This window comes from Symphalangus syndactylus, chromosome 7 (assembly GCF_028878055.3).
Source record: "Symphalangus syndactylus isolate Jambi chromosome 7, NHGRI_mSymSyn1-v2.1_pri, whole genome shotgun sequence".
NCBI classification, from domain to species: Eukaryota; Metazoa; Chordata; class Mammalia; order Primates; family Hylobatidae; genus Symphalangus; species Symphalangus syndactylus.
In genome coordinates, this window is record NC_072429.2 from 116,336,680 (window position 1) to 116,361,407 (window position 24,728).

The following is a 24,728-nucleotide window of genomic DNA, read 5'->3' on the forward strand; positions in this document are numbered from 1 at the left end:
TCCTAATGAACCAAGTTCATGGAGAGGGGAGGACCCCACAGACTTTCAAATGTCCCTCCTTAACTCTTTTTTTCTCCCTAACTAGTTGTGTTAGATTTTTGTATTAGTCTGTTCTCATGCTGCTAATAAAGACATACCTGAGGCTGGGTAATTTATAAAGAAAAAGAGGTTTAATGGACTCACAATTTCACATGGCTGGGAAGTCTCACAATCACGGCGGAAGGTGAAGGAGTGGCAAAGGCACATCTTACATGACGGCTGGCACGAATGCTTGTGCAGAGAAACTCTCGTTTATAAAACCATCAGATCTCGTGAGACTTATTCACTACCACGAGAACAGTATGGGGGAAACCGCCCCTGTGATTCAATGATCTCCACCTGGCCTTGCCCTTAACATGTGGGAAGTATTACAATTCAAGGTGAGATTTGGGTGTCGGCGGGGACAGCCAAACCGTATCAATTTTCTGGGACAAGAAATATCAAGACAAATCTATGGTCCATTCATCTTCTTGGAGAGCCATCACTGCTCTCTCCTTTTAATATCATTTCAACATTTACAGAACCCTTTCATTTTCACATTATACTCATGCACATCAAATTTATTTGCTGTCTTAGAATTTTGCTCTTTATGAAAATGTCCCTTGTTCAGGCTTTCTCTATGTAGGCTTTTCCTAGGCTCCTTTATTTCCTGCTACTCAGCCTGTCATATTCAGAGCCTCCTACTTCTCAAGCTATGGAGGCTGGAAAGTGCTTTGGCCTGGTGGTCAAGTTTAGAGTTCTAGTTTGGGTTCTCTTCTTAAGCCAATCATGTGATTACATCCTCTCTATAGTCCTCCTCTTTTTCCTCTGTAAAATTAGGTGTGGGGGTTGATGATTGGATCATTGTAAAGAACTGTGCCAGCTGTAATTTTTTTTGTTCCTATTTTTCTGATTTTTGTTAAGAGTTAAGTGCTGGAGTTACTTATGATCAGAGTAGATGGAGGGAGACCTGGAGATAAGTCAGCCAGGTATTTTTGTGTGCGACTTGACCAAATTGCATTAATGAGGAGAGAGGAAGAAATTGCCATTCCTAGCTCACAATGACAGCATCTAAGAAAACAAATCACCCTTCCCTCCTGGATTCCTTAAATGACAGAGCACACTGGTGAATAAGATAAACTGGAACTCGACTTTTGCCATGACCACACTTGACCCAATTGCCATGTCTTATCCAAGTGACTGTGTCTTATCCAAGTGACTCTTGACCAAACACAGGCAGAAGAAGAATTTTGTATGTCTCTGGATTTCAGTGGTTTTTTTCTTCTTTATATTAATCACTTGTCAGTGGATTTGTCCCTGAGCTCAGAGCTAGCACTGTACATAGGATAAGAAACCAAAAGGACTAGTTTATTTTATTTAGTATTTCTAAAACTTTAGATATCATTCTGCACAGCTATAACCACTGTAGGTTTGCAAGCCACCCTTCATGCACTTCCCAGAGAGTCTTGGTCTGTTAGCTCTGACAAGCTTCTTATTTCCTTCCAATTCTGACTCTCCAAAAGATCCATTCTGGAGCTCAGAAAGAGGCAGTATATTAAAATGGACACTAATGTCTGCACTTTCTGCTGCAACCATAGATGTCTATTACAGCAATTGGATCCACTTGTTTAAACCCTTCCCAGTAATATGAACCAGGCTTTGGAATTGACAGCCACAGCCCTTCAACAGCTAGTCTATACCCCCAATTAATGTTCTTAACATGTCTTGAATTTTAAGTTGTTTGAGTTTTTAATTAAATATTGAAGAATTTTTGTGGCACAACATGACAGCCTATTGCCAAATCATTTACCCGATCATGTTACATTATATTTAAAGCACTTGCCCTAGTATGGAAAATCCTCTAAGACATGCAACCAACCAAAATCACTAGGGTTTTCCATAAATTAAATTTTAAGAAAAGACACTTATAATTTTGGTTAGCAATTCTCCTTCTAAAAGATTCCAGAGAAAAATCTTTCCTTTGCAGAGTTATTAACATTTAACAGATCAACATATTTTAGGAATTTCATTCATTCATTCTTTTTTTTAAAAAAAAAAAAAAAAAGATGAGGTCTCACTGTGTTGCCCAGGCTGGCTCCAACTCCTGTCCTCAAGGAATATTCCCACTTCAGCTTCCCAAATAGCTAGGATTATGGGCTTGAGCTACCATGCTTAGCTGGAATTTCTTTCTTTATAAAAGCATTTATGAGATATTGTGCATGCTTTAATATACTATCTTATTTAATCTTTATAAAAATTCTGTAGCGTAATAATTTCTTACTCCCCTTGAAGAGATGAGAAAACTGAGGCCTAACTAGTAGAACAGCTTGTACAAAGTCACAGAAGGAGAAATTGGCAATGCCAGGATTTAAACTGATTCCAGTTCAGAACCCTTTCTCAAACTCTAGCCCTTTGCTTCTGTCTATTAGACTCACTAACACCTTTTCCTTGTGGATTAAGGGAATGACTGATAACCTCGCAAATTTTCTTTCAGACCTATGGTCCTATGATATTAACTATCCTTCCTTCCTTCCTTCCTTCCTTCCTTCCTTCCTTCCTTCCTTCCTCCTTTCATTCCTCCCTCCCTCTCTTCCTTCCTTCCTCCCTCCCTCTCTTCCTTCCTTCTTCTCTTCCTTCCTTCCTTTCTTCCTCCCTCCCTTCCTCCTTTCCCTCCCTCCTCCCTCTCTCCCTCCCTCTCTTCCTTCCTTCATTTCTTCTTTCCTTCCTTTCTTCTTTCCTTCCTTCCTCCTTCCCCCCTCCCTCCCTCCTCCCTCCCTCTCTTCCTTCCTTCTCTCCCTCCCTCCTTCCCTCCCTCCCTTCCTTCCTTCCTCCTTTCTTTCCTCCCTCCCTCTCTTCCTTCCTTCCTCCTTCTCTTCCTTCCTTCTTTCCTTCCTTCCTTCCTTCTTTCCTTCCTTCCTTTCTTCCTCCCTCCCTTCCCTCCCTCCTCCCTCCCTCTCTTCCTTCCTTTTCTTCCCTTCCCTTTCCTTCCTTCATTCCTTCCTTCTTTCCTTCCTTCCCCCTTCCCTTTCTCCCTCCTCCCTCCCTCTCTTCCTTCCTTCCCTTCCTTCCTTCCTTCCTTGCTTCCTTCTTTCCTTCCTTCCTCCCTTCCTCCCTCTCTCCCTCCCTCCTTTCCTTCCTTTCTTTCTTCCTTCCTTCTTCCCTCCCTCCCTCCTTCCCTCTCTCCCTCACTCCCTCCCTTCCTCCCTCCCTCCCTCCCTCCCTCCTTCCTTCTTTCCTTCCTTCCTTGTTTCCTTCCACATTTACTGAACACCTATTATGTACCATAGGCCAAGCATACAAAAAAGATGCTGCAACCACCTCGGAGCATGTTATAACGTGCTTTTCCAGTCCTAGGATAGTCTCTGGCCTTCATCTATGCATCCACTCATGCATTAGCTGAGAAAATACTTATTGAACACAGAGTAATGAATTATACTAAGCTTTAGGGATTCAGCAAATAATTCAGGCTCTGTCCCGGATCACATAGAACTTCTGCTCTGGTGTTTCTACCTGGTTCTGTCTTCATTTTCTCTTTTCCTTCCACATGCTTATTCATAAGGGCTTTGCTGAGTCAGGAGGGATTGGCAGGCTCATGAATTCAGGGTGCATATTTTCAAGTGGGAATTGAGGTTACGAGATGTTCTATCAGCCAGTCATTTCCACTTATTTGATAGTCAATCATGGTACCAAAATATATTTTCATTTATCTTATTTCTTCTCCTCTTCGTTTTGTTTTTATTTAACCTTTTCTATGTGCAGTTCTCACCTCCCCCAATTTGTCTGTAAGCTCTTTGAGTCACTCCATGGTGACTCTACACAGAGTATAGGCTATAAAAATATTCACTGAACAAATTCCAAGTCCATTTCTCTGTCCCTTGTTGTTGCTATGTGTCTATAAACATGAGGTAACAACTCTAAAGTCTTGTTATAACAGGCTAGCCTGTAACTATGAATAATACATATATCTCAAGCAAACTCCCCACCCTGGATAGCAGGCGCTGCCAGTGAATGATACTACCAGTGACTATAACTTCTTGAGGAATATAGCAAGTGCTCTCCTAAAAGTTATGCAACTCCCCAAAGTGGATTTCAGACTTTTCTTTCCTTCTCAATAACAACATTACAGAGCTGGGTGTGGAGGATGGCGTGGGAGGGACAATAAAACAAAAGTTGTCACATTTGTCTTAATCTGTACCTTGGTTTCCTTATCTTGGATTTAAGCTTAACAATAAAAGATACTCCATCTGTACCTCTATCATGTGAAAGTGTTTTTATAAACAATAAACATATTATTTATATTGTGACCAAAGTTTAAACCATATATTGTATTGCAGGCCAATTTAATTTTTGTTCTTTCATTTTCCATTTTGTGCTTTTACCTTACCAGGTTTGTGACTCATTTTTTGGGTCAGTCCTCCCAGCTTTGATACTTTCATTTATGCCAAGATGTTTGTGCTTGATAACAGTTTAATTATCAACAATCTTCAGATACTAATAACATGTAAATACTGAGTATCATGACTTTTCCAAGTAAGGAAATATGGTAGAATAAAGAAACCTTGACACTATTCACCCTACAACATGTAGAAATGTGTGTGATCCACTAATCTTCCCCCAAGGCCAACGTTGCTGGAAGATCAAAGTTGAAATGTTGCAGAACATTCATTTTATTGATGTTTGAAAGGGACACATATAAGAGTTAATAGTTTTTGCACTGTAATACCTATGTCAGGCACAATTCTAAATGTCTTACATGGGTTAAATCTTCACTGCAATCCTGTGAAGGGTACAATATTATCCCCCTCGACACCTTTTTTTTTTTTTTTTTGAGATGGAGTCTCACTCTTGCACCTAGGCTGGAGTGCAGTGATGTGATCTCGGCTCACTGCAACCTCTGCCTCCCAGATTCAAGCGATTTTCCTGCCTCAGCCTCCAGAGTATCTGGGACCACAGGCACGCACCACCATGCCCAGCTAATTTTTGTGTTTTTAGTAGAGATGGAGTTTCACCATATTGGCCAGGCTAATCTCTAACTCCTGACCTCAAGTGATCCAACATGCCACCCCCTGGCCTCCCAAAACGCTACGATTACAGGCGCGAGCCACCGAGCCCTGCCTATCCCCATTATATAGAAGAGAAAACATAAAGGGCGGCCTATCCCCATTTTATAGAAGAAATTGATGAAGGTTGAAGCCAGGTAAACAAACTGTGCAATGGCACTCTAGTAGCAAGAAGAGAAAGGTTTGAACTCAGGCAGTCTGACCTCTGAGCCTACACAGTTAGTCATCATGACATGCTGAGAACCACAGCAGTAGTAGCAATAGAAGAGTGATTCCAAGTTTCAGAATACCTCATGGGAAAACAAAGATCCCTTACTGTGTAAACTCAAACTACCTAGCCAGTCACATTTCGTTTTAATTCCCACCCCCCCATCTCCATGTTTCATACCTTCTCATACTATCTCATGCCTTTATTTTTTTGTGCACTGCGTGACCTCTGTGTGACTTGTGCTCTCACCTTTGCCCAAGGCTTACTCATTTTCTGAGTTAGCTTAAGGCTCATCTCCTGTAGGCAAATGTGGATGCTTCCTTCTCGTAAAAGAAAAACTTCAGCTGAATTAAATTTAAAGGAGTTTAATTGAGCAATAAACGATTTGCAAATTGGGCAGCCTTCTGAGCCAGAACAGGCTCAGAGACTTCAGCGCAGCCACGTGATGGAAGAAGACATATGGACAGAAAAAGGAAGGTGACATACAGAAAACGGAAATGAGGTACAGAAACAGCTGGATTGGTTACAGCTCAGCACTTGCCTTATTTGAACACGGTTTGAACAGTTGGCTACATTTGATTGGCCAAAACTCCATGACTGGCACAAGTGTAGGCTACGGTCTGTTTATACCTCCACTGGTTATGGGTCACAATGTACAGTAAAACCATTAGGCTGAACTTAAATATATATGGAGGCAGCTTTAGGCTAAACTTGATTTAACACTTCTATGAGTTCCCATTGCCCAATATACATACCTACCATGGTGCATTTATCTTCACATACTGTAATCATCTGTTTACCTCTCTGTCCACTAGACAGTCAGTTCCTGAGAGCTGGGATGAGCCTTTTCATCTCCATTTCACCATCATCTTGCATACTATCCGATGCATGTAGAAAGATTCATACGAGCCTATCATCTGTGAGTGGAGCTGGGAGGAGACTGACTTTATATTAACGAAAACTACCCAGAGTCTGATTCACTTATAAATGTATTTCCACTATTTGAAGCAGAATTCTTTTTCTAAAAAATTCTGGAAGGCATCAAACATTTCAGTTTTCTTTTGTGGTTTTCCAAATCACAAAACTACCTAGAAGGCATATTATATGTTTAAAAATTAAGAAATAAAATAAATCACTTTTTTTTTTGAGATGGAAACTTGCTCTGTTGCCAGGCTGGAGTGCAGTGGTGCCATCTCAGCTCACTGCAACCTCCGCCTTTCAGGTTCAAGCGATTCTCCTCCCTCAGCCACTGCAGTACCTGGGACTACAGGCACGTACATCACACCGGCTAATTTTTGTATTTTTAGAAGAGATGGGGTTTGGCCATGTTGGCCAGGCTGGTCTCGAACTCCTGACCTCAGGTGATCCACCTGCCTCCACCTCCCAAAATGTTGGGATTACAGGCATAAACCACCGCACCCAGCCCCAAAACAAGATTTAGGATTGTGTGTTTCCTGTTTCCCTGGTTTCTTCACCTCTTCTGCTTCTTAAAGGCGGTCTTTGTCACTACAATATTGTGATGCAGCCTCTGGAAAATAAGAGGAGAGGGGTAGATCCAGAAACAGAAGACAGAAGGAAGGACTGAGCTAAAACAACTAAATCAATCTACACGATAAAGAGCAAAGCAACAGGGAAAAGGCCAGAGAAAAGAAAATAAGCAACCTGGCCTGGAATAGAGAAAGTGAAGGGTAACAACATGAAGGGTAACCACGTGAAGGATTCTGGATGAAACAGTTGTAAGAGGAAACTGGTGGGTGTACTGGCAGGTATAAGAAATAAGATAGGACATGGATATTCTTTTATTTTTATGAGAGATGTGAGCAAAAACATTTTAGAAATTATTTGTGGCTAATCAACTGTAATTTTTTTTTTTTCCGAGATGGAATCTCACTCTGTCATACAGGCTGGAGTGCAATGGTGCTATCTAGGCTCACTGCAACCTCCCAACCTCTGCCTCCAGGGTTCAAGCGATTGTCCTGCCTCAGCCTCCCGAGTAGCTGGGATTACTGGTGCCTGCCACCATGCCCAGCTAATTTTTTTTTTTTTTTTTTTTGTATTTTTTACTAGAGACAGGGTTTCACCATGTTGACCAGGCTGGTCTCAAACTCCTGACTTCAAGTGATCCACCTGCTTGGGCCTCCCAAATTGTTTGGCTTACAGGTGTGAGCCACCGCACCTGGCCAATGGCAATTCTGTAAATATGACTCCTTTAAGAAACAGAGCCAATGAGGTCTTCAAGATACCTAAGGCTATATGTCCCATTTTATTCCAGAATTTTGGCCATATCTACATGAGTATTTTACAAAAATGCTCAAAAGATATGTCAAAAATTTTTCAGTTTTTAATTTCACTCAAGGGCAATGTCCAGTAGGAGTGAGATGAATTTATACCATATCAACTTACTCTAGTAATGTTTTCTTTTTCCTTGTAGAGGGCACTCCAGAGGCTGACTCTCTGTTCTGTCCTTTAACCTAGCTTTGCCTAAGGCTAGAGACATCCTTGATTCAGAGAGATTTGTGCCATTTACTAAGGAGCAGTATTTCAAAAAGTTTCCAGGTCCTGAATCCCTTTGAGAATCCAATGGAAAGTATGGACATGCTTCAAAAAAAAAATGCACTGTATTAGCCCATTTTCACACTGCTGATAAAGACATACCTGAGACTGGACAATTTACAAAAGAAAGAAGTTCAATTGGCCTCGCAGTTCCATGTAGCTGGGGAGGTCTCACAATCATGGTGGAAGGCAAGGAGGAACAAGTCACATCTTACATGGAGGCAGCAGGTAAAAAGAGAGCTTGTGCAAAGAAACTCCTGCTTTTAAAACCATCAGACATTGTGAGACTCATTCACTATCATGAGAACAGCACTGGAAAGACCTGCCCCCATAACGGATCACCTCCCACTGGGTTCCTTCCACCACATGTGGGAATTGTGAGAGTTACAATTCGAGATGAGATGTGGGTGGGGACACAGCCAAGCCATATCATGCAAATAAGAAAATACACACAAAATTTTGCTTACACTTCGAAGAGACTCAGGAATTCCTGAAGTCTTTCTGTGAGCCTTCCAGGCATCCACAGACCCACATTACCAATCCCCACTGTCCCTAGATGGGCTCATTTGCCTATCAAGTTCCGCCATGTTAGAACACTTCATCTTACTTCTCATCTCAAATAAGCAACATTTCTGGCTAAATTTTCTCTGGGAAAATATGGAGTTTTGCTTAACCCTAATGTGATTCTGGTGTCTAGAAATCTCAAATCTGATCCTTTCACCTGTGACTAGAGACTACAGAGTCACTCAGCATGTTAACAAAGACGAATGTTGGTCTTTATCATTTCCAAGATAATTTAAAGTCACTGTCCTGCATTGGACATTGTTTAATAATTGATATGCAGTTCTGAGTGGCAGGTTTTTGATGAACAGTTGAGGTCTTTGGGTAAGAAGGGTCACCCATGAAGGAAGAGGTCGGAGATAACAGGTTTCTCCTAGACAAAAGCCCACAAGGGTACTCCTGCTGCTATACTGGGTACCATCTGTAATTAATGAGTGGTTTTCAAAGCCATCCCCAGCTAGAGTATTTTGCAGTAATCCACTCAGACAATACTTACTTGCTGCCAATAAATCCCATAATTCAGGCTGTCCACCTGAATCAGTCCTAAAGGAGTGTGAGTAAAGGCTTATTCCTCCTCTCTACTTCCTTCCTCTCAATCATCTCTCTCTCAGGAGCAGGCCAGCACTACTGAAGGCAGTTAAATTCATTTCAGATCTCACTGTCAAATGAAATGTTAAAATTCCCTCAACCTCTCAGAAGAAACTTTTGACAATCAAATAATATAACAATTCCAACCAGATGTCAAATACTTTCAGAATACAATTTTTCGTATCTCGCTTTTTTCCTCTAATCATTTTTATGGCAAACATTAATAAAAATAAAATACTATGTTCTTAAGAATTATGACACAGATGCTTTTTCCTTAGCTGAAGTATGAGCCTTCCTTTTTCAATGAGATACCAAGGGCAAAAAAAAAAAAAAAAGTATTCTTAATGCCTAACCACAAACAGCATTTATACTTCTGGGCCAGAGTAGGACCTCAATGTTAAATAATTATATTTACATTATATAACAAAATAAGATTTGAATAAAAAGCAAAAGTTTGTGAGTCCCTGCTATGCACTAGGTACTGTACCAGAGCTGAGGGCTGGGTTTTCTTTTTGAAAAATAAGAGTTGAAAATCTTCCGAAACAAAAAACGTCAACCTCATGTAAAATAATGGTTTTTACAAAAAGAAATACAAGAGGAAAAAACCTTTAAAAGTGTGGGAGAAAACAAAACAAGATATCAATGTCCAGAATAAGGGATATTCTGAATAAAATTAATCCAATTGAAAACAAAGGGTTCCCATTTTCCGGGTAATGTCAGAAGTGGTTAAACCTCATCAGGAATAATTTCTTCCATTAACCCCACTATGAGTATATGTAAAAGTAAGACCAAACATCTGTAAATACTTTATTCCTCTCAGATTGAGGGAAATGCATTTTCCTTCACTTCTGCCTTCAACAGAGCAAGGCCTAGAGTGTATTATGACATCCTGAGGGAGAGAACTGCAAACACTATGCTGTAACGAACATTTGTCATTCATGTGTCATACTTGTCATTCATGTGTCATTCTTACATAATATCTGAAACCCATTCCTCCTTGGAGAATCCCTCCCTTTGTGGGCAAAGCACAGTTTGTGTGTCCCTGTGGAGACTGAAAATGTCTGATAGTCATTTTACTAGCCTTCCCTTGCACCTCGAGGTAGCCCCACAACTTGGGTTCTATCAATCTGATTTCTGCACCTGGACCTTGAATTTAACGTGAATCTAAAAAGCAGAGGTCCTAGAGATAAGTCTATGGCATGGGTGGTGGTTATAAAAAGATGAATCATCCAGAGCAGCCACAGCAACTGTGCTGGTGGTGGTATAAAGTGTGGAGTGCCAGCTACAGCAGCAGGGTAAGCTGCAATGTGTGGCACATCATAGTGGTGGCAGTACTACCCATGGGGTTCAGCTCTGTGGTGTGAATTGGAACATGGTTTCCTGTTCTGGAATCTTTCAGCCAGGATCTCTTGCAATCTAGTCTGCTCTTAAGCTGTTCACTAAGTATCCTCCTCATTGTCTTTAGAGGTGTATTAAAGGGGTGTTAAAGCAAGTTTTTGCCTCACTGCAATCTTACTTTTCATCTTTTTGTATCACTAAACATTTTTTTAAATTTGGACGTAAGTTAAACTTATACAAAAGTTGCAAGACTAATTCAAAGAATTCCTGGGTATCTCTTTGGCCAGATTTCTAATGTTAATATTTTTCTACACTGACCTCCTCCTTGTCCTCCTCTTTCTTCCCTCTCCCCCTCCTTCTCCCTCTCCTCTCTCCCCGTCTTTCTCCCTCTCCTCTCTCCCTCTCTTTCTCTCTGTGTAGTTTTTCTAAACTGTTTAATAGTAAATTGCAGACGTGATGCTTTTTCCCTAAAATGGCATTGTGTTTTTACCAAAAAGTAATTATCTTACACAATCACAGCCTACTTTTCAAAATCAGATTACATACAATACTATGATCTGATCTGCAGACCTTATTCTGAATTTGCCAATTGTCCCAATAACGTCTTGTCTAGCAGAAGAAAATTCAAGATCATTCTGGAACTAGTTTAGTACATTTGAAATAAATGTATATCTTGTTTAAATCAGCCAGAGTTGTTTTCTGTTTCTTGTGACAGATAACTAAAATTGATTTAAAAAAAATGGAAGCAGGGATGAGTTCTGCAAGTAACACATTTTGAAATGTCTAATTACCTACATGGAAAAAGTAGGGACAAAGGAGAGAGAGGGCCTCAGTGTGCTGGGCTGACATGTTGTTAAACGATTGTGTGCTGAAGCCTTGAGACCATTTACATCCTAAGGAAGCTGCCCTATGAATGAAAATTGTAGGAATTGTTCAGAAGGTTGACAAATGCCAGCAATTTCTTCTGGTCATCAGTAGGCTCCTATAGGAAAGAGACCTAAGGAAAACATGGCCCTTCTTCTTTCTCTAGATAAAATCATGTCTGAACATGATGCCTGGGGCTCTAATATTCATTTTGCGACTAGAGGGAGAAGGCTAAAGTCAAGCACAAGCCTCTGAGGAAGGGATGGTGTAGATGAAAAAACAACGGGCACTTTGGAATATGGCTGAGCAATCCTACCTCTGGACTTTGAGGGTGCTGCCATACAATTTCTTATTATTTAAGCCAGTTTCTGTCACTGTTTCCTATTATACAGAGCCGAAAACACCCTAAAGATAAACATACGCAGTTAAATGACTCCAGCTCTGTGTTGACACTTTGTTTGATGTGTTAGATGTTCTCATAAATATAAAACTAGAGGAGGTGTCATTATCCTCTATTATATCATACAGCTAGATTGCTAGATCCTCCTAACATGGTATTTCTTTTTTTAAAACATCAGAGAGGATGGAATAGAGTTTTAAAACCACCAATGATCTATAAAATAACACTGGTGAAAACAACAATATGAAAATGCCTCCTAAAAACGAGCTTCTTTGTGTTCCTGCATAACAGATAAAATATTTCAACTTTTATTTACTTACTTATTGTTTGTTTGTTTATTTTAGATTCAGGATCTTGCTCTGTTTCCCAGGCTAGAGTGCAGTGGGACAACCATGGCTTGCTGCAACCTCGAACCCCTCAGCTCAAACAATCCAACAATATTGTGATGGTTAACACTGAGTGTCAAGTTGATTGGATTGAAGGATACAAAATATTGTTCCTGGGTGTGTCTGTGAGACTGTTGCCAAAGGAGATTAACATTTGAGTCAGTGGGCTGGGAAAGGCAGACCCACCCTTAATGGCAGGCACCACCTAATCACCTGCCATAGAATCTAGAATAAAAAGCAGGCAGAAAAATGTGAAAAGAGAGACTGGCCTAGCTTCCCAGCCTACATCTTTCTCCTGTGCTGGATTCTTCCTGCCCTCGAAGACCAGACTCGAAGTTCTTCAGTTTTGATACTTGGGCTGGCTCTCCTTTCTCCTCAGCCTTCAGATAGCCTATAGTGGGGCTTGTGATCATATGAGTTAATACTTAATAAACTCATATATATATATATATATGAGTTTATATATATATGAGTATATATATATATATGAGTATATATATATATATATATATATATATATATATATATATATATTCCATTAGTTCTGTCCCTCTAGAGAACCCTAATACAAATATTTACTAAGGAGCTAATGGTACTAAGTTGATAATGCTAAGTAGTCCTTTGTATGAATTAATGTACTAGTCTATACAGTATGCTATGCAACAGTTATTAGTTCCATTTTATAGATGAGGAAACTGAGGATTAGAGAGATAAACCAACTTTATCGATTGCACAGAGATCGTAAATAATGCAGTCAAGATTCAGGATTCAATAATGCAATCTGCTACTTTTTTTTCGATAATTAGGCCAAAGCGATAACTCTCCTCAAGGGAAAACTAAATTAAAGGTTCCATTTAAACTGAAAAATAGGTATGTGTGTTTGGTGAGGGATGTTATACGGGTATAATTTCCAAACCCTTATGGATGCCTTTGAAGAGATGGAGGTATTAGTTTGAAGGAAGGGGATTGATATATTTCCATCATCAATGACCCCCTACCTTACTCCAGAGCAGCCACAGCCACCCAACTCCCTCCACAGACAAAGAAGTGGCTGGCACAGAGGCACCATAGCAGAACTGTAACATTTTCAGAGGACTCATCATGTTTAAGAAAGAACTCTCACAGAGCAGCTAGGGCTAACGGCTTCATTTCCTGGAAAATGAATCTGAGATACTTGCTCAATTACATCCCTGACCCACTCTCTTGTGCTTCAGAGGGAAAGATAGGCTTGTGAGCTGCCCCAAGGTGGGGAAATTCCTGCTTATTTTTACAGCAGTCATCACCCATTTCAGCTGTGCAAGGATTTCTATCTTCACTATATCTGCTCACTGGCAGCCTGAAACTTCAGTTTCAAAGACAGGCCTGGATCATTCTTCACTAGAGAAGCACAGAAGTATGTTTCTATCACTGATGCTCCATCTTTAAAACATCACTGATCTGAGTTTCACACATCCTGTCTCTGAAAGAGAAAAGATATAGGGTGTTTGTGAGAGGGCACAGGGGCAATAGCAGGGTTTTGTTTATAGATTGTTTGACTTCTATCCTGCAGCAATAATATGTAGATATTATCTCTCCAACATAGTTCTAAACAATTAACTATGTTTAGGGCCAAAACACTAGGAATAACCCTTATTTTCTCGCTTTTCTTCACATCTCTCATCCAATCTATCTGCAAATCTTGCCTACTCATCTTTCCAGGATTACTTGATAGCGATCCATTTCCATAGTTAGCCAATCATCATCTGGGAAAAAAATAATAAAAGCTACCATTTGTGATCTACTTACCTTCTGCCACACACTGAGCTACCACTTTGTATGCATTATATTAATGAATCCCCACAATAAATCTGTCATCTGATAATGTCATCTTCACATAACAAATGAGGAAACCAAGGTTCTGAGTGGTTAAGTAATCTTCCTACATCCCCACAGCTAGTGAGGGGTAGTGCTCTAATATCAGTAATGCCAATGTTGAAAGGCAGATCCAAGACCCTCCAGATCTGTCAAAATGCCATTTTATCCACTTCCTAAAATAGCAGACCGAAAAAGAAAAAAAAAAAAAGAAACAATTATTGTTCTGTAATTAACCTCCTTTCTAGCAGAATCAAATGCTAAGGAGAGGGGCATGGTATTGTGGGTGTTTGGGAAAAATATAAAGCAGAAATGGGATAGAGCATTAGTCAGTTTTCAGCATATGGCTTTCTTCTTGCAAAAATATCTCCATTTGGTGTTCACAACGCTACTCACACCTGATTTTCTTCTAACCTGAAACTTGTGCCTTCTTGGACTCCATTCTGGTTCCTCCGCCTCTGCTAACCCTTAACTCTGTCCTCCACCCTCTTTTCTCTCCAAATTCCTTCTCTAGGTGATCTCATCCTCTTCTATGGCTTAAAATAACATTTTTGTACTGATGACTCATAAATCTCTATCTCCAGCTCTTACCACTCCCCTGGGCTCGAGATTTATATACCCAACTGCCTACTTGACATCACCTCTGAGCTGTCTAATAGACATCTCTAATTTAGTATTTCCAAAATAAAATTCTTGATTTACCCACAGCCGTCTTCCCCATCTCTCAGTTGCTGGTATTACCACCAATCAAGTTTCTTGAGCCAAAACACTAGCAATAACCCTTATTTTCTCACTTTTCTTCACATCTCTCATCTAATCTATCTGCAAATCTTGTCTACTCTTATTTCCAAAATACATTCACGATCCCACCACTTATCACCATCTCTATTGCTACAACCCCAATCCAAATGACTAGTATCTCACAGCTGGGCTGCAATGGGCTGCTTCCACTCTTCCCCTGCCAGAATTCATTCTCCATGCAGTAGCCAGCCAGAGTGATCTTTTGAAAGAATAAAACAGATCAAATCGATCCGTTGCTTAAAAGCTTTCAATAGTTCCACTGGGTTCGAGTAAAACAGAAACTTCCCAACATGAGCAGCAAAACCGTACACAATGTACTCCTTGCCAGCCTCTCAGACATGACCACATACTTCTCTCCTGACCATTCTCCCAACTCCCTGGCCTTCTTTCTATCCTTCCAATACACTGAGCTCCTTCACAACTCTGGCCTTTTTCACCTGCTGTTCCTTCTGCATAGAATGCTCTTTCCTCAGATCTTCTATGATTGCCTCTTCCCTTCTTGTGAGTCTCAGCTCAAATTGTCCCCACCTTAGAATGGTTTTACTGGCCATTCCAGCAAAAACATTTTCTTCCATTCTCTCCTCCAATTTTCACTATATACCATTACCCAGTTTTATTATTGTAAAAACACATTATATGAAAACTGTCATTTTTTATTTTTAATTGAGACCGTCTTGCTCTGTCATCCAGGCTGGAGTGCAGTAGTGCAATCTCGGCTCACTGCAACCTCCACCTCTCAGGTTCAAGCAATTCCCATGGCTCAGCTTTTCTAGTAGCTGAAACTACAGTCATGCGCCATCATGCCTCGCTAAGTTTTGTATTTTTACTAGAGACTGGGTTCCGCCATGTTGCCTATGCTGGCCTCAAACTCCTGGCCTCAAGTAATCCGCCTGCCTCAGCCTCCCCAAGTGCTGGGATTACAGGTGTAAACCACTGCACCTGGCCCAAAAAGCATTTCTTCATGTTCATCATTTGTTATCTTTCTCTGCCCCCCTAGAAAATGAGATGCAATAAGACAACCCTATCCAAAAGAAAGTCTTGCACTTTGGGAGGCCGAGGTGGGCAGATCACGAGGTCAGGAGTTCAAGACTATCCTGGCTAACACGGTGAAACCCCATCTTTACTAAAAATACAAAAAATTAGCTGGGCGTGGTGGCACACACCTGTAGTCCCAGCTTCTCAGGAGGCTGAGGCAGCAGAATCGCTTAAACCCGGGAGGCAGAGGTTGCAGTGAGCCGAGATCCTGCCACTGCCCTCCAGCCTGGAAGTCAGAGCAAAACTCCATCTCAACAACAACAACAAAAAGTCTCCTGGTCAATGAAAGCTGAGCTCTATGGTACTGAAAGGGAGGTCAAGATTCTACAAAGATTAAGTGAATTATCCCACAATAGTATCCACTCATGATCAAGGAATTCATTAAAAGTCATCAAGAAGGAATCAGGCTGGGTTCAGTGACTCACATCTGAAATCCCAGCACTTTGGGAGGCCAAGGTAAGAGGATTTCTTCAGGCCAGGAATTCAAGACCAGCCTGGGCAACTTGGTGAGACTCCATCTTTACAAAAATTAGAAAATTAGCTAGGCATGGTGGTGCATGCCTGTAGTCCTAGCTACTTGGGAGGCTGAGTCTGAAGATTTGCTTTAACCCAGGAGTTCCAGTCTCAGTAAGCCATTATTGTACCACTGCACTCCAGCCTAGGTTACAGAGCAAGACTGTATCTCCAAAAATAAAAAATAAGAAAACAAAAAGAAGAAACATTCAGACTAAAACACTGGTTTCTGGAATCCATTGACCCATGGAATGTGTTCTAGTTAGAAAATACAGATATTCTAGTCATTTAGGTGGACTTTCAATTTTAAATAAACAAATAAGCACTTTTTTCTGTAATCTCTTAGAAGTTTGAATGTGTATTCCAGTTGCCTGGGACAAAATCACTTCATAACAATCAAGTTTCAGGGGTCTACAAAACTGAAAACTAGATTTCTCTTATTCTGGCCAATTTTTTAAAGCATCTTTTTAAAAAAAGAATTGGAGTAATACATCAATATTAAAAACATAAAGTCTGTGGCATTGGCTCAGTGATCAGGTGGCGGGCAGCAACGAATCTTTGGTTTCAGCTGGAATGACAGCAATCTATGTTATGCACAAATGAGCTATTTTGTAAAATTGTCACCTGTGAAAACTTAAAAGGAAGGTAATGTCCTTTGTGAACTTGTAGCTATAGGCGAAATGATTGAAAAATAGAACTTCTAGCAAGTGTCAATCACTGTTGGCTTCATTTGACAAAATACTACAATAAAACAATGAGCTAAAAACAGAATTAACAAGCAAGCAAGTATGAAAGATAACAGAGATGGTCAAGAAAATTTGAAGACTTGGAGAATTGGACAAGGCAATTGTTTCTTATCACTAATTAGAGACAGACTGATAAGAACACAGTCTTGCATCAAGGAATAAATCAAGGGTATGGTTTCCACACAAGTTGTTAAACTTCTGAATGGGTTAACATAACAACCCAGTTAGTCTTTCATATGGACAAAATGACCCAATTTTTTTGTAAAGACTGAAGCTGTGGCTCTTCTACTGAAGCTTAGTTGGCTTAAGATATCTACAGTTCAGAGAAAACACATAGAAGCATTTAGCAAAAAAGCTGTGTATGGGGCTATTGGCACAAAAAGTTGACCATAATCAACTATAAAAAGAAGCTGATTACTTTTTTGAGAAACTTGTACAGCAAAGAAATAATGAACCTTCTAAAACTTTTGTGTAAAGACAAAAACATTAACATGGTTAAGTATGTGAACTTCTATGAGCAAGTATCAGACGAAGAAAGCTTCTCATCCTTGAAGGTGTGTACATTCTATAATGCACTCTGCAGATGTAGCCAAGGCAACAATAGAAAAGGAAGAACCTCCAAAGAACAAAATTAAGGGCCATGGACTGGAGAACCCCTCCCCAGGAGCCAAATCAGAACCTAATTAAGAGCTTTCCTCATCCCAGGGAATGGGGATTGGCAGTAAAATATCAGAATTTATACGAACTAGCCTTGGCAATATTATAGACACTTCTCCCCATTCTGCTATTTTGTAGTGTCAGGGGAAAGAGATAATCTTTTTTGTTTTTTTTTTTTTTTCAGTTGATTTTATAACCAAAAGGAGCCACATTCAGACCTGATAAAGAGATCATTTGGTTACCACCCAGAAACCACAGACATAAGAGTTTTATGCCATAAAACTGGATAAGTTTATTCTGTAAGACTGGATAAGACTTTCGGGTTGTTTCCATAGGGATGCACACTGAGAGAGCTAAATACCAATGACCATAAGTGGTATCCTTAGTACTGCTCACAAAATATTTCTAATTCTCTCATACTCAATTACATGGAGGATTATAATGTCTTGCTCTCTTTTGCATGGATGGGCCATGTGACTGGATCTGACCAATGAGTTTGAGCAGAAGCAACGTTTTACTTCCAAGTAAGAGCCATTAATTCCCAGTGTGAAACCTTCCAGGGCTCCTTTCTATATGACATTGTGAACACCATTTGTTTCAACGCTATCTTCAGCCTGGGATCCTGAGCGACTGATGAGCAAAGGTTCCCTGCTGATTCACAATAGCCATATAGCACAAGTATTGTTATTTTAAGTCACTAAAATTTCAGAGTTTTTGTTCTTTGAGACTGTGCCTGAGTCTCTGATAAAGTTCCTTCTTTGACAACCTTTGAAAAATTTTTTATTTTATCATTTTATAACAATGGATTAATACTCTGTGCACTGTTTTACAACCTACTCATAAAAATAGTCGCATGCATCTTTCTGTATCCTTTATATATTTTTATGCAACATCAGCATTCATGGCTGCCTAATAATCCACAGTAGAGATGTTATATAATTTTTACTCAATCCCACATTGATAAAACTAAATGAGACATTTCAAGCATTTAGTATTATAAATAATAATATAATGTGTATTCCCACAGCTAAATTTTAATAGTAGATTCATGATGACTTCCAATACTTAGGATTTGTGCATCTAAGCATATGCAAAATTTTAAAGATTTGACGTTTATTCATTTATTCAGGTTTCATTCTAGGCATTAGTGATAGTAATGAATAAGATGTACAAAGCCTTCACAGAGCATATTTCCAAGTTGTTTTCAGAGTCTACTGATGTCCTCTAATACATCCTACTACCAAAAAAGCGAATGCCCACGTTCCCACACTGTTGGCCACGTTACTTATGAGCATGTAAAAATTGTCTCTCTTGTTAGCCATAACATCATCTGTCCAGAATGTCTTACCTATATTTGAAGATGACAAGAATGATAGTAACCCCACAACCACAGGCCAACAAAAAGATGTTTGCTTATTCTCAGAAGAATGCACAACACAAACCACAATGAGTAGTCAACCTTCTCTATCAACTTCGGAAAAGGGGCAAATCCTGCATGACTTTGTCTACTTTGTAGCATTTCTTCCATTGTACACTTTGTTTGCATCTCTTTTTCTCAATAGACTATCAGGTCCTTGAAAAAGAACAAGGAAGAATGCTTAAAGAGGTGTTAAGGCTGTCAGTTACTCAAGCCAAGCTGCAGGAGATAGGGGATGAATCACAACCCTGCTTACACCTTGCAGTTTCACTGTGTCAGTTGCAACAAACAGTGAGTGCCTGTACTCGCCTCTGCTCACATCATCTCCCTCCACCACCAGGCAAGTTAATTATGCAAATAAAGGCAGCAACTGTTGTGCAGTTGAAAGAGCCTGGTCGCAGAAACCAGTAATCTTTCGCAGAAAAATGGAGTTAGAGAAACAGCTGTAATTTGGCACCGTTTATGTAGATATAAGTTTCCTACTTACATTATAAGAAAAACCAAAATAAATGAAAGTAGATGTCTATAGATTCTTTTTTCACACTAATTCCACATGCACAGCAATGGTGATGTGGAGAACAGAATTTCATACCCCAAATTCAAGGAACTTAAAATTCAAACTCAAAACAACTATTCACTGAAATTTCACTGGCAAGTTTGTATGATGAAGCGTTAAGGATGATTACTTTTTAAGCCTCTCAAGGGAGGATTTGGGGAAGAGCCTAAAAGGATTATGATTTTGATATTTTATAAGGATATTATTATTTTTCAATGAGATATAAAATATTTACTGTCAGTGATGGTGTGCTGAGTGATTTGTAGATATTACAGTGACAACATAGCATTTAAGCATGTACTTCATCCTATATAAGCAATAATTTAAGCTATATATCAAAACCTTAAAAAAATCCAAACCCCAGTGGAATCGAAATTGACTATCTCTGAAAGTAAGTGTGTGTATATCCTTAATATTATCAGTTCTCTGTGGGTTTTCTCCAAATATTCCCACTTAGATTTTCCCACCAAACTTGTAAATTTTGGTGAAACACCGTGAAGTGGTGTGCAATATAGAGATGGAAAAGGAAATCTGATAGACTTACTGCCCTATTTAATTTGCCAGGATGATTTTCTTTCCTTTTGGGTTTCTTTCTGGGTCCTTGAGGAATGTTTTGTCTTTCTCTAGAGTGGGAGTGCAATGTATAAATCTTCCAAAAGCTTGGCTTACACTTAGTCTCTTACTCATAGAAAAAAATTTCCAGCAGGCATTCAGCTTTCTTACATCAACTGCTCTCACCTCACTGACCCAACCTAGTTCCTCCACCTCTTCCACAGAGGCTCTCTGTGCAACTCAGGGCCATCTTCACTACTTTTGTTGATTTTTTTTTAGCCTGATTGTATCTCTTTTTCTGTATCTCTAATGTCTGCTTAGTTCTGTTGCCCTGCATTTATTTATTTTGTTTGCCACAACTAAAATGTCTTCTTTCCAGCATTTACGACCTCAGGCTCTGTATTTCCTTAAAGTACAGCTCCAGGCTCACCTCTGCCCTTAAACCTTGCTTGAATTCTCTTGCTCAATGGTGAATATTCTTGGATGTCCCACAGATCAGGCATACAGGATGATCCCACACTTGCTTACATAATAACTTGGGATTAATTATTTTCCAACCTTTTAGGCAGACAAATATATCTGTCTTACCCAATAAATGTAGTAGAAAACTTATTGGACTAGGAATTAGAGCCCTGTGGCCCACCACATAAATTTTTAAATATTACCTGAGGTAAGGTACCTAACACTGTGTCTTGAAAAGAGAACATAGAATTACAATAATATCATTTTTTAAACTACCTTCAGTTTTAACGTTTTGTGAATCTTCAAGAGTAAAGATTGTCTTTTGTTTCCCTTGTGTCTTTCACAACATCTACCACAGAGCTGGACAAATAGTAATTTAAGAAATGTAATTTAACAAATTTAATAAGTAACTGTTGGGAAATGGATAGACAGTGGATGGGTGGGTGATCACTCACTCTGTGATCTTATCAACTTTATAATCCTTCATTTCTTTGAACCAGCCTAAAGCAAAAATCACCAGATACTTAATTGTTCTCTTTCTATACTGATCACATATGAATATTACTTTTTTCCTTTTCTTGTTTGCTTCCCAGATTGACTTCAATAAAGGAAAACGCTCTGCCTCACATGGTTTCTTCAGAAAAGCCCTGTGGAATCTACCTGTTGAAATAAGGACATCTAGCTGCTTCTACAGCTTTAATTACTAAAAAAAGAAAAGATCCCATGCAATACTAAGAAAGGTTATATATTTTTTTAAATGACTGCTTCTTATGAGAGAAGATAATGTTGCATAACCAAGACCTGAAATTCAATTCTCATCTATGGTAACTCTGGCTGTTTCAATTATGTGAAATCATGTTCATCAACAATTTGACAGAGAAAAGCAAAAGAAAATTATTTCATGTCTTCTAACAGCTGCAGATTTGTGAGCAGAGAGCAAATGACAGGAGTATATTTGGATCAAAGTGTGAAGATGTGCTTAATTCTATTCCAACACTCATTCTCAGCCCCATTTTTAACATATAAGAATTCATTCTCATGTACACCAACCAGATCCAGACTTCCATGGGATTTACTACCATAAGGGACGGTGGAGGTTATTATGACATAAACCCTTACTCCAAATATCCAACATACGAGATAAGTTTCCTAATTCATACAACACTCTATCCTGTTTCAAGCATAATTAAAATATCTTTCTTTATTCCAAAATCAAGATATTCCATGGTGATGAGAATGAGAACCACCCATTCTGGCTTGGATGGTCTCCATTTTAAATGTTGCGTAGGAAGATTATCCAAGTATATACCTACTTGTCAGGTTGTACTTCAATTTTTAATTTTGATCCCATGGTCACCATAGCTGTGGGTCATAAACTAATTTTAGTGATGGTCCTGGCAATATCTTTCTCAGTTTATATTTACTCAATAACATATATCAATTAGAAATTTATTCAGTCAGCCAATATTGTAAATATTTATTGTGTGCTTATTAGGTGTCAGGTTCTGTGCCATGATTTGGAGACACAATGAAAAACAAAATACAACATCAACCCCCTAGAAAAGAGGTCAACTAACTTTTCTGCAAAGAGCCAAGCAGTAAATCTTTTAGGCTTGTGGACCATATTGTTTCTATCACAGCTATGCAACTGTGCCATTGTAACGGGAAAGTAGCCATAGGAATATAAACAAATGTGCCTGGTTATGTTCCAATAAAACTTTATTTCAAAAAGCAGGTGGCAAGACTAGATGTGGCCCATTCATCATAGTTTTCCAACCCCTGCTGTAATTGCCTAGAGTCTAGAGCAGTACCATCTAATAAGAACACAATGCAAGGCATAAATGCGAGCCATAGATACACCTTTAAACTTTCAGTTAGACACACTTTGAAAAGTAAAAAGCAATGAGTGGGGTTAATTTTAATAATATGTTTTATTTGACTGGGTATATCCCAAATATTATCACGTAAACAAGTACATGTAAACAAGTACTTAAAAATTACTAGGCAACATACTAGGTTTTTGAAAGCTGATGTTTGTTTTACATGTACAGCACCGTTCAATTCATCTCAGTCACATTTCAACTGCTCAGTAGCCACCACAGTGGTTAGTGGCCACCATGTTACACAGCTCAGGTCTAAACAGATGCACAATTGGTAGGGATAAACATGAAGTATTTAGAGTGAACATGAAGGAGGAAAAGCCAACCTTATATCCATGGCGGTTATGGCTGGTGGTCAGGGAGAGTTTTTATAGAAAGGCATCCAGCATGAAGAACAGGAATTCCCTAGCTGAGGATAGAGAGAAAGACGATTTTGAACAGAGGGGAAAATATGCATAAAAACCTCAAGAGGGAGAAAGGTGCAGCTTCTTAAAACAATTTAAAGCAGCTCCATATATATATGTATAAAGTCAGGGTGGGTGGTGTGGACTCTGAGCTAAGGGAGTGGCATTGGGAATGGAGGGAAGTGACTCAGATGTGAGAGATATTAATGAGACAGAATTGACACAGCTTGGAGATGGATTGGACATGGATCAGATGAGGAAGAAGGAAGCAGAAAGGATGATGTGGAGGGGTTTAGCTTGCACAGAATGCAAAGACGAAACTATCATTTGTTGAGATGGGACATGCAGAAGCAGGAGTAGAGTTGGGGAAAGGTGAAGAGTTCAGCCTTTGAGGCCTCAGGGAGATAGGCACAAAGATAACAAAAGACGTGCAAAAGCCACATCCACGTGCAGAACATGCCTTCATGCTCAGGAATGCCTTTTATGGCAAAAGCTGCCCTCATGCTGTGAGCAAGAGTCTCTCTCCACACTCCCTCCAACCTAAATTTTTATCTAGTGTCTCTGCCACCACATGAAGGGCTAAAATCCTGAGTCTGTTGGCCTAGAATGCTTGTTCTTTCCCTTCTGTTTTACGTACTTAGCTCCTGTTCATTTTCAGGTCTCAGTTTAAATGCCACTTCTCAGGGAGACTTCTCAGATCCCCCAGATGATCCCCTTGCCACCTAAATTCATGTATCTTTCCTCGGTGACAGTTTTCACACTTGTAATTTCACAAGCATTTGTGTAATTATTTGATTATTGACTTTCTGTCTTGAAAATAAAGTTTAGTAAGCAAGAACTGTGTTTATTCTTGCTTGACACTGTGGTACTACCCTCTGCCATTTACCTAGCACATCATGGATGTTCAATAAATATTTGTGGAATGAATTAACATAATATTAAAAGTCACTGTTGAGTTTCAAACTTATCTGGAAAAGACTGTGAACCTTTAGCATGAATCAATACAACGGATTCCAATATTCATCCACAAATACAATCAGGCAAGACGAATTAATTCTCTTTATTTTTCTATCATTGAATCTAATTTTTATTTTTAATTTTTCATTTACATCTAAGGTGGCAAAAAATTAATCTCAGTCATTTTATGTTTCCTGACATTACTGGAGGCATTCCCAGTCCAGGAATCCTTTTCCTACCGAATAAAGAAATTAGGTCCCTAATTTCTCATAAGCTTTTTCTATAATTGGGGTTATGCCCAGAGTCTTCACCCTTTCTTTGAGGGGATAGGCTTTTAAAAACCACAGCCAAAACGGTTGATTTCTCCCCCAGTTTTCTGCCCTATAATAGCCATTTCCTTAGGTAATGAATGTACAAAACTTTAGCTGCATGACTGGAAGCAGAGGGTGGAAGAGAGGGATAAAAGATAAATTTTGGAGAAAAAAGTTGGTCAATAACTTAAAAAAGCTGTTGTCCTATCACATTCATTTGCTTAAAATGTAAGAGGTATTGCTTCTCACCCTTTTGGCTAAGATCAAGTGTGAAAAATAAGGGGTCATAAATGATTTTGCATGAACAGATTTAGCATCACAGAAACTTTAACTGCAACAAGACAGGTGAGGAAGAACAAACAATGCTTTCCAGGTAAGGTCTATCCTTGTGGAATGTAGCACAGTCTGGGGTAGAGTAAGCTCTCAGCTCATCGTAGTTCCTAAATTGAATAGCATCCTAAATTTCTCCTCTGTAATTACTCATTAATTACCTGTTAAATTGTCTTCTCCATCTCTGGATCGTAAGTTCCATGAAGGGATGAACTTTGAATCAGGGACCTTGTGTCATGCTGCCAGCACCTACTACAATGCCTGGCACAAAATAAGTGCT

General features: G+C 39.4%; 1 long non-coding RNA gene across 2 annotated transcripts in view; it reads left to right on the top strand.

Annotated features, from left to right (window-relative positions):
* Window positions 1–23,788, top strand: part of LOC129486742 (uncharacterized) — a 77,859-nt gene extending 54,071 nt beyond the window's left edge. Inside the window, exons 3-4 of one of the 2 annotated variants that reach the window (XR_008659066.2) lie at window positions 17,764–18,103; window positions 21,160–23,788. This is a non-coding gene — a long non-coding RNA (uncharacterized lncRNA). The remainder of the gene's footprint in view (window positions 1–17,763; window positions 18,104–21,159) is intronic. The other variant, XR_010121943.1, reaches the window with a different exon arrangement.
* The last annotated feature ends 940 nt before the right edge of the window (window positions 23,789–24,728 follow it).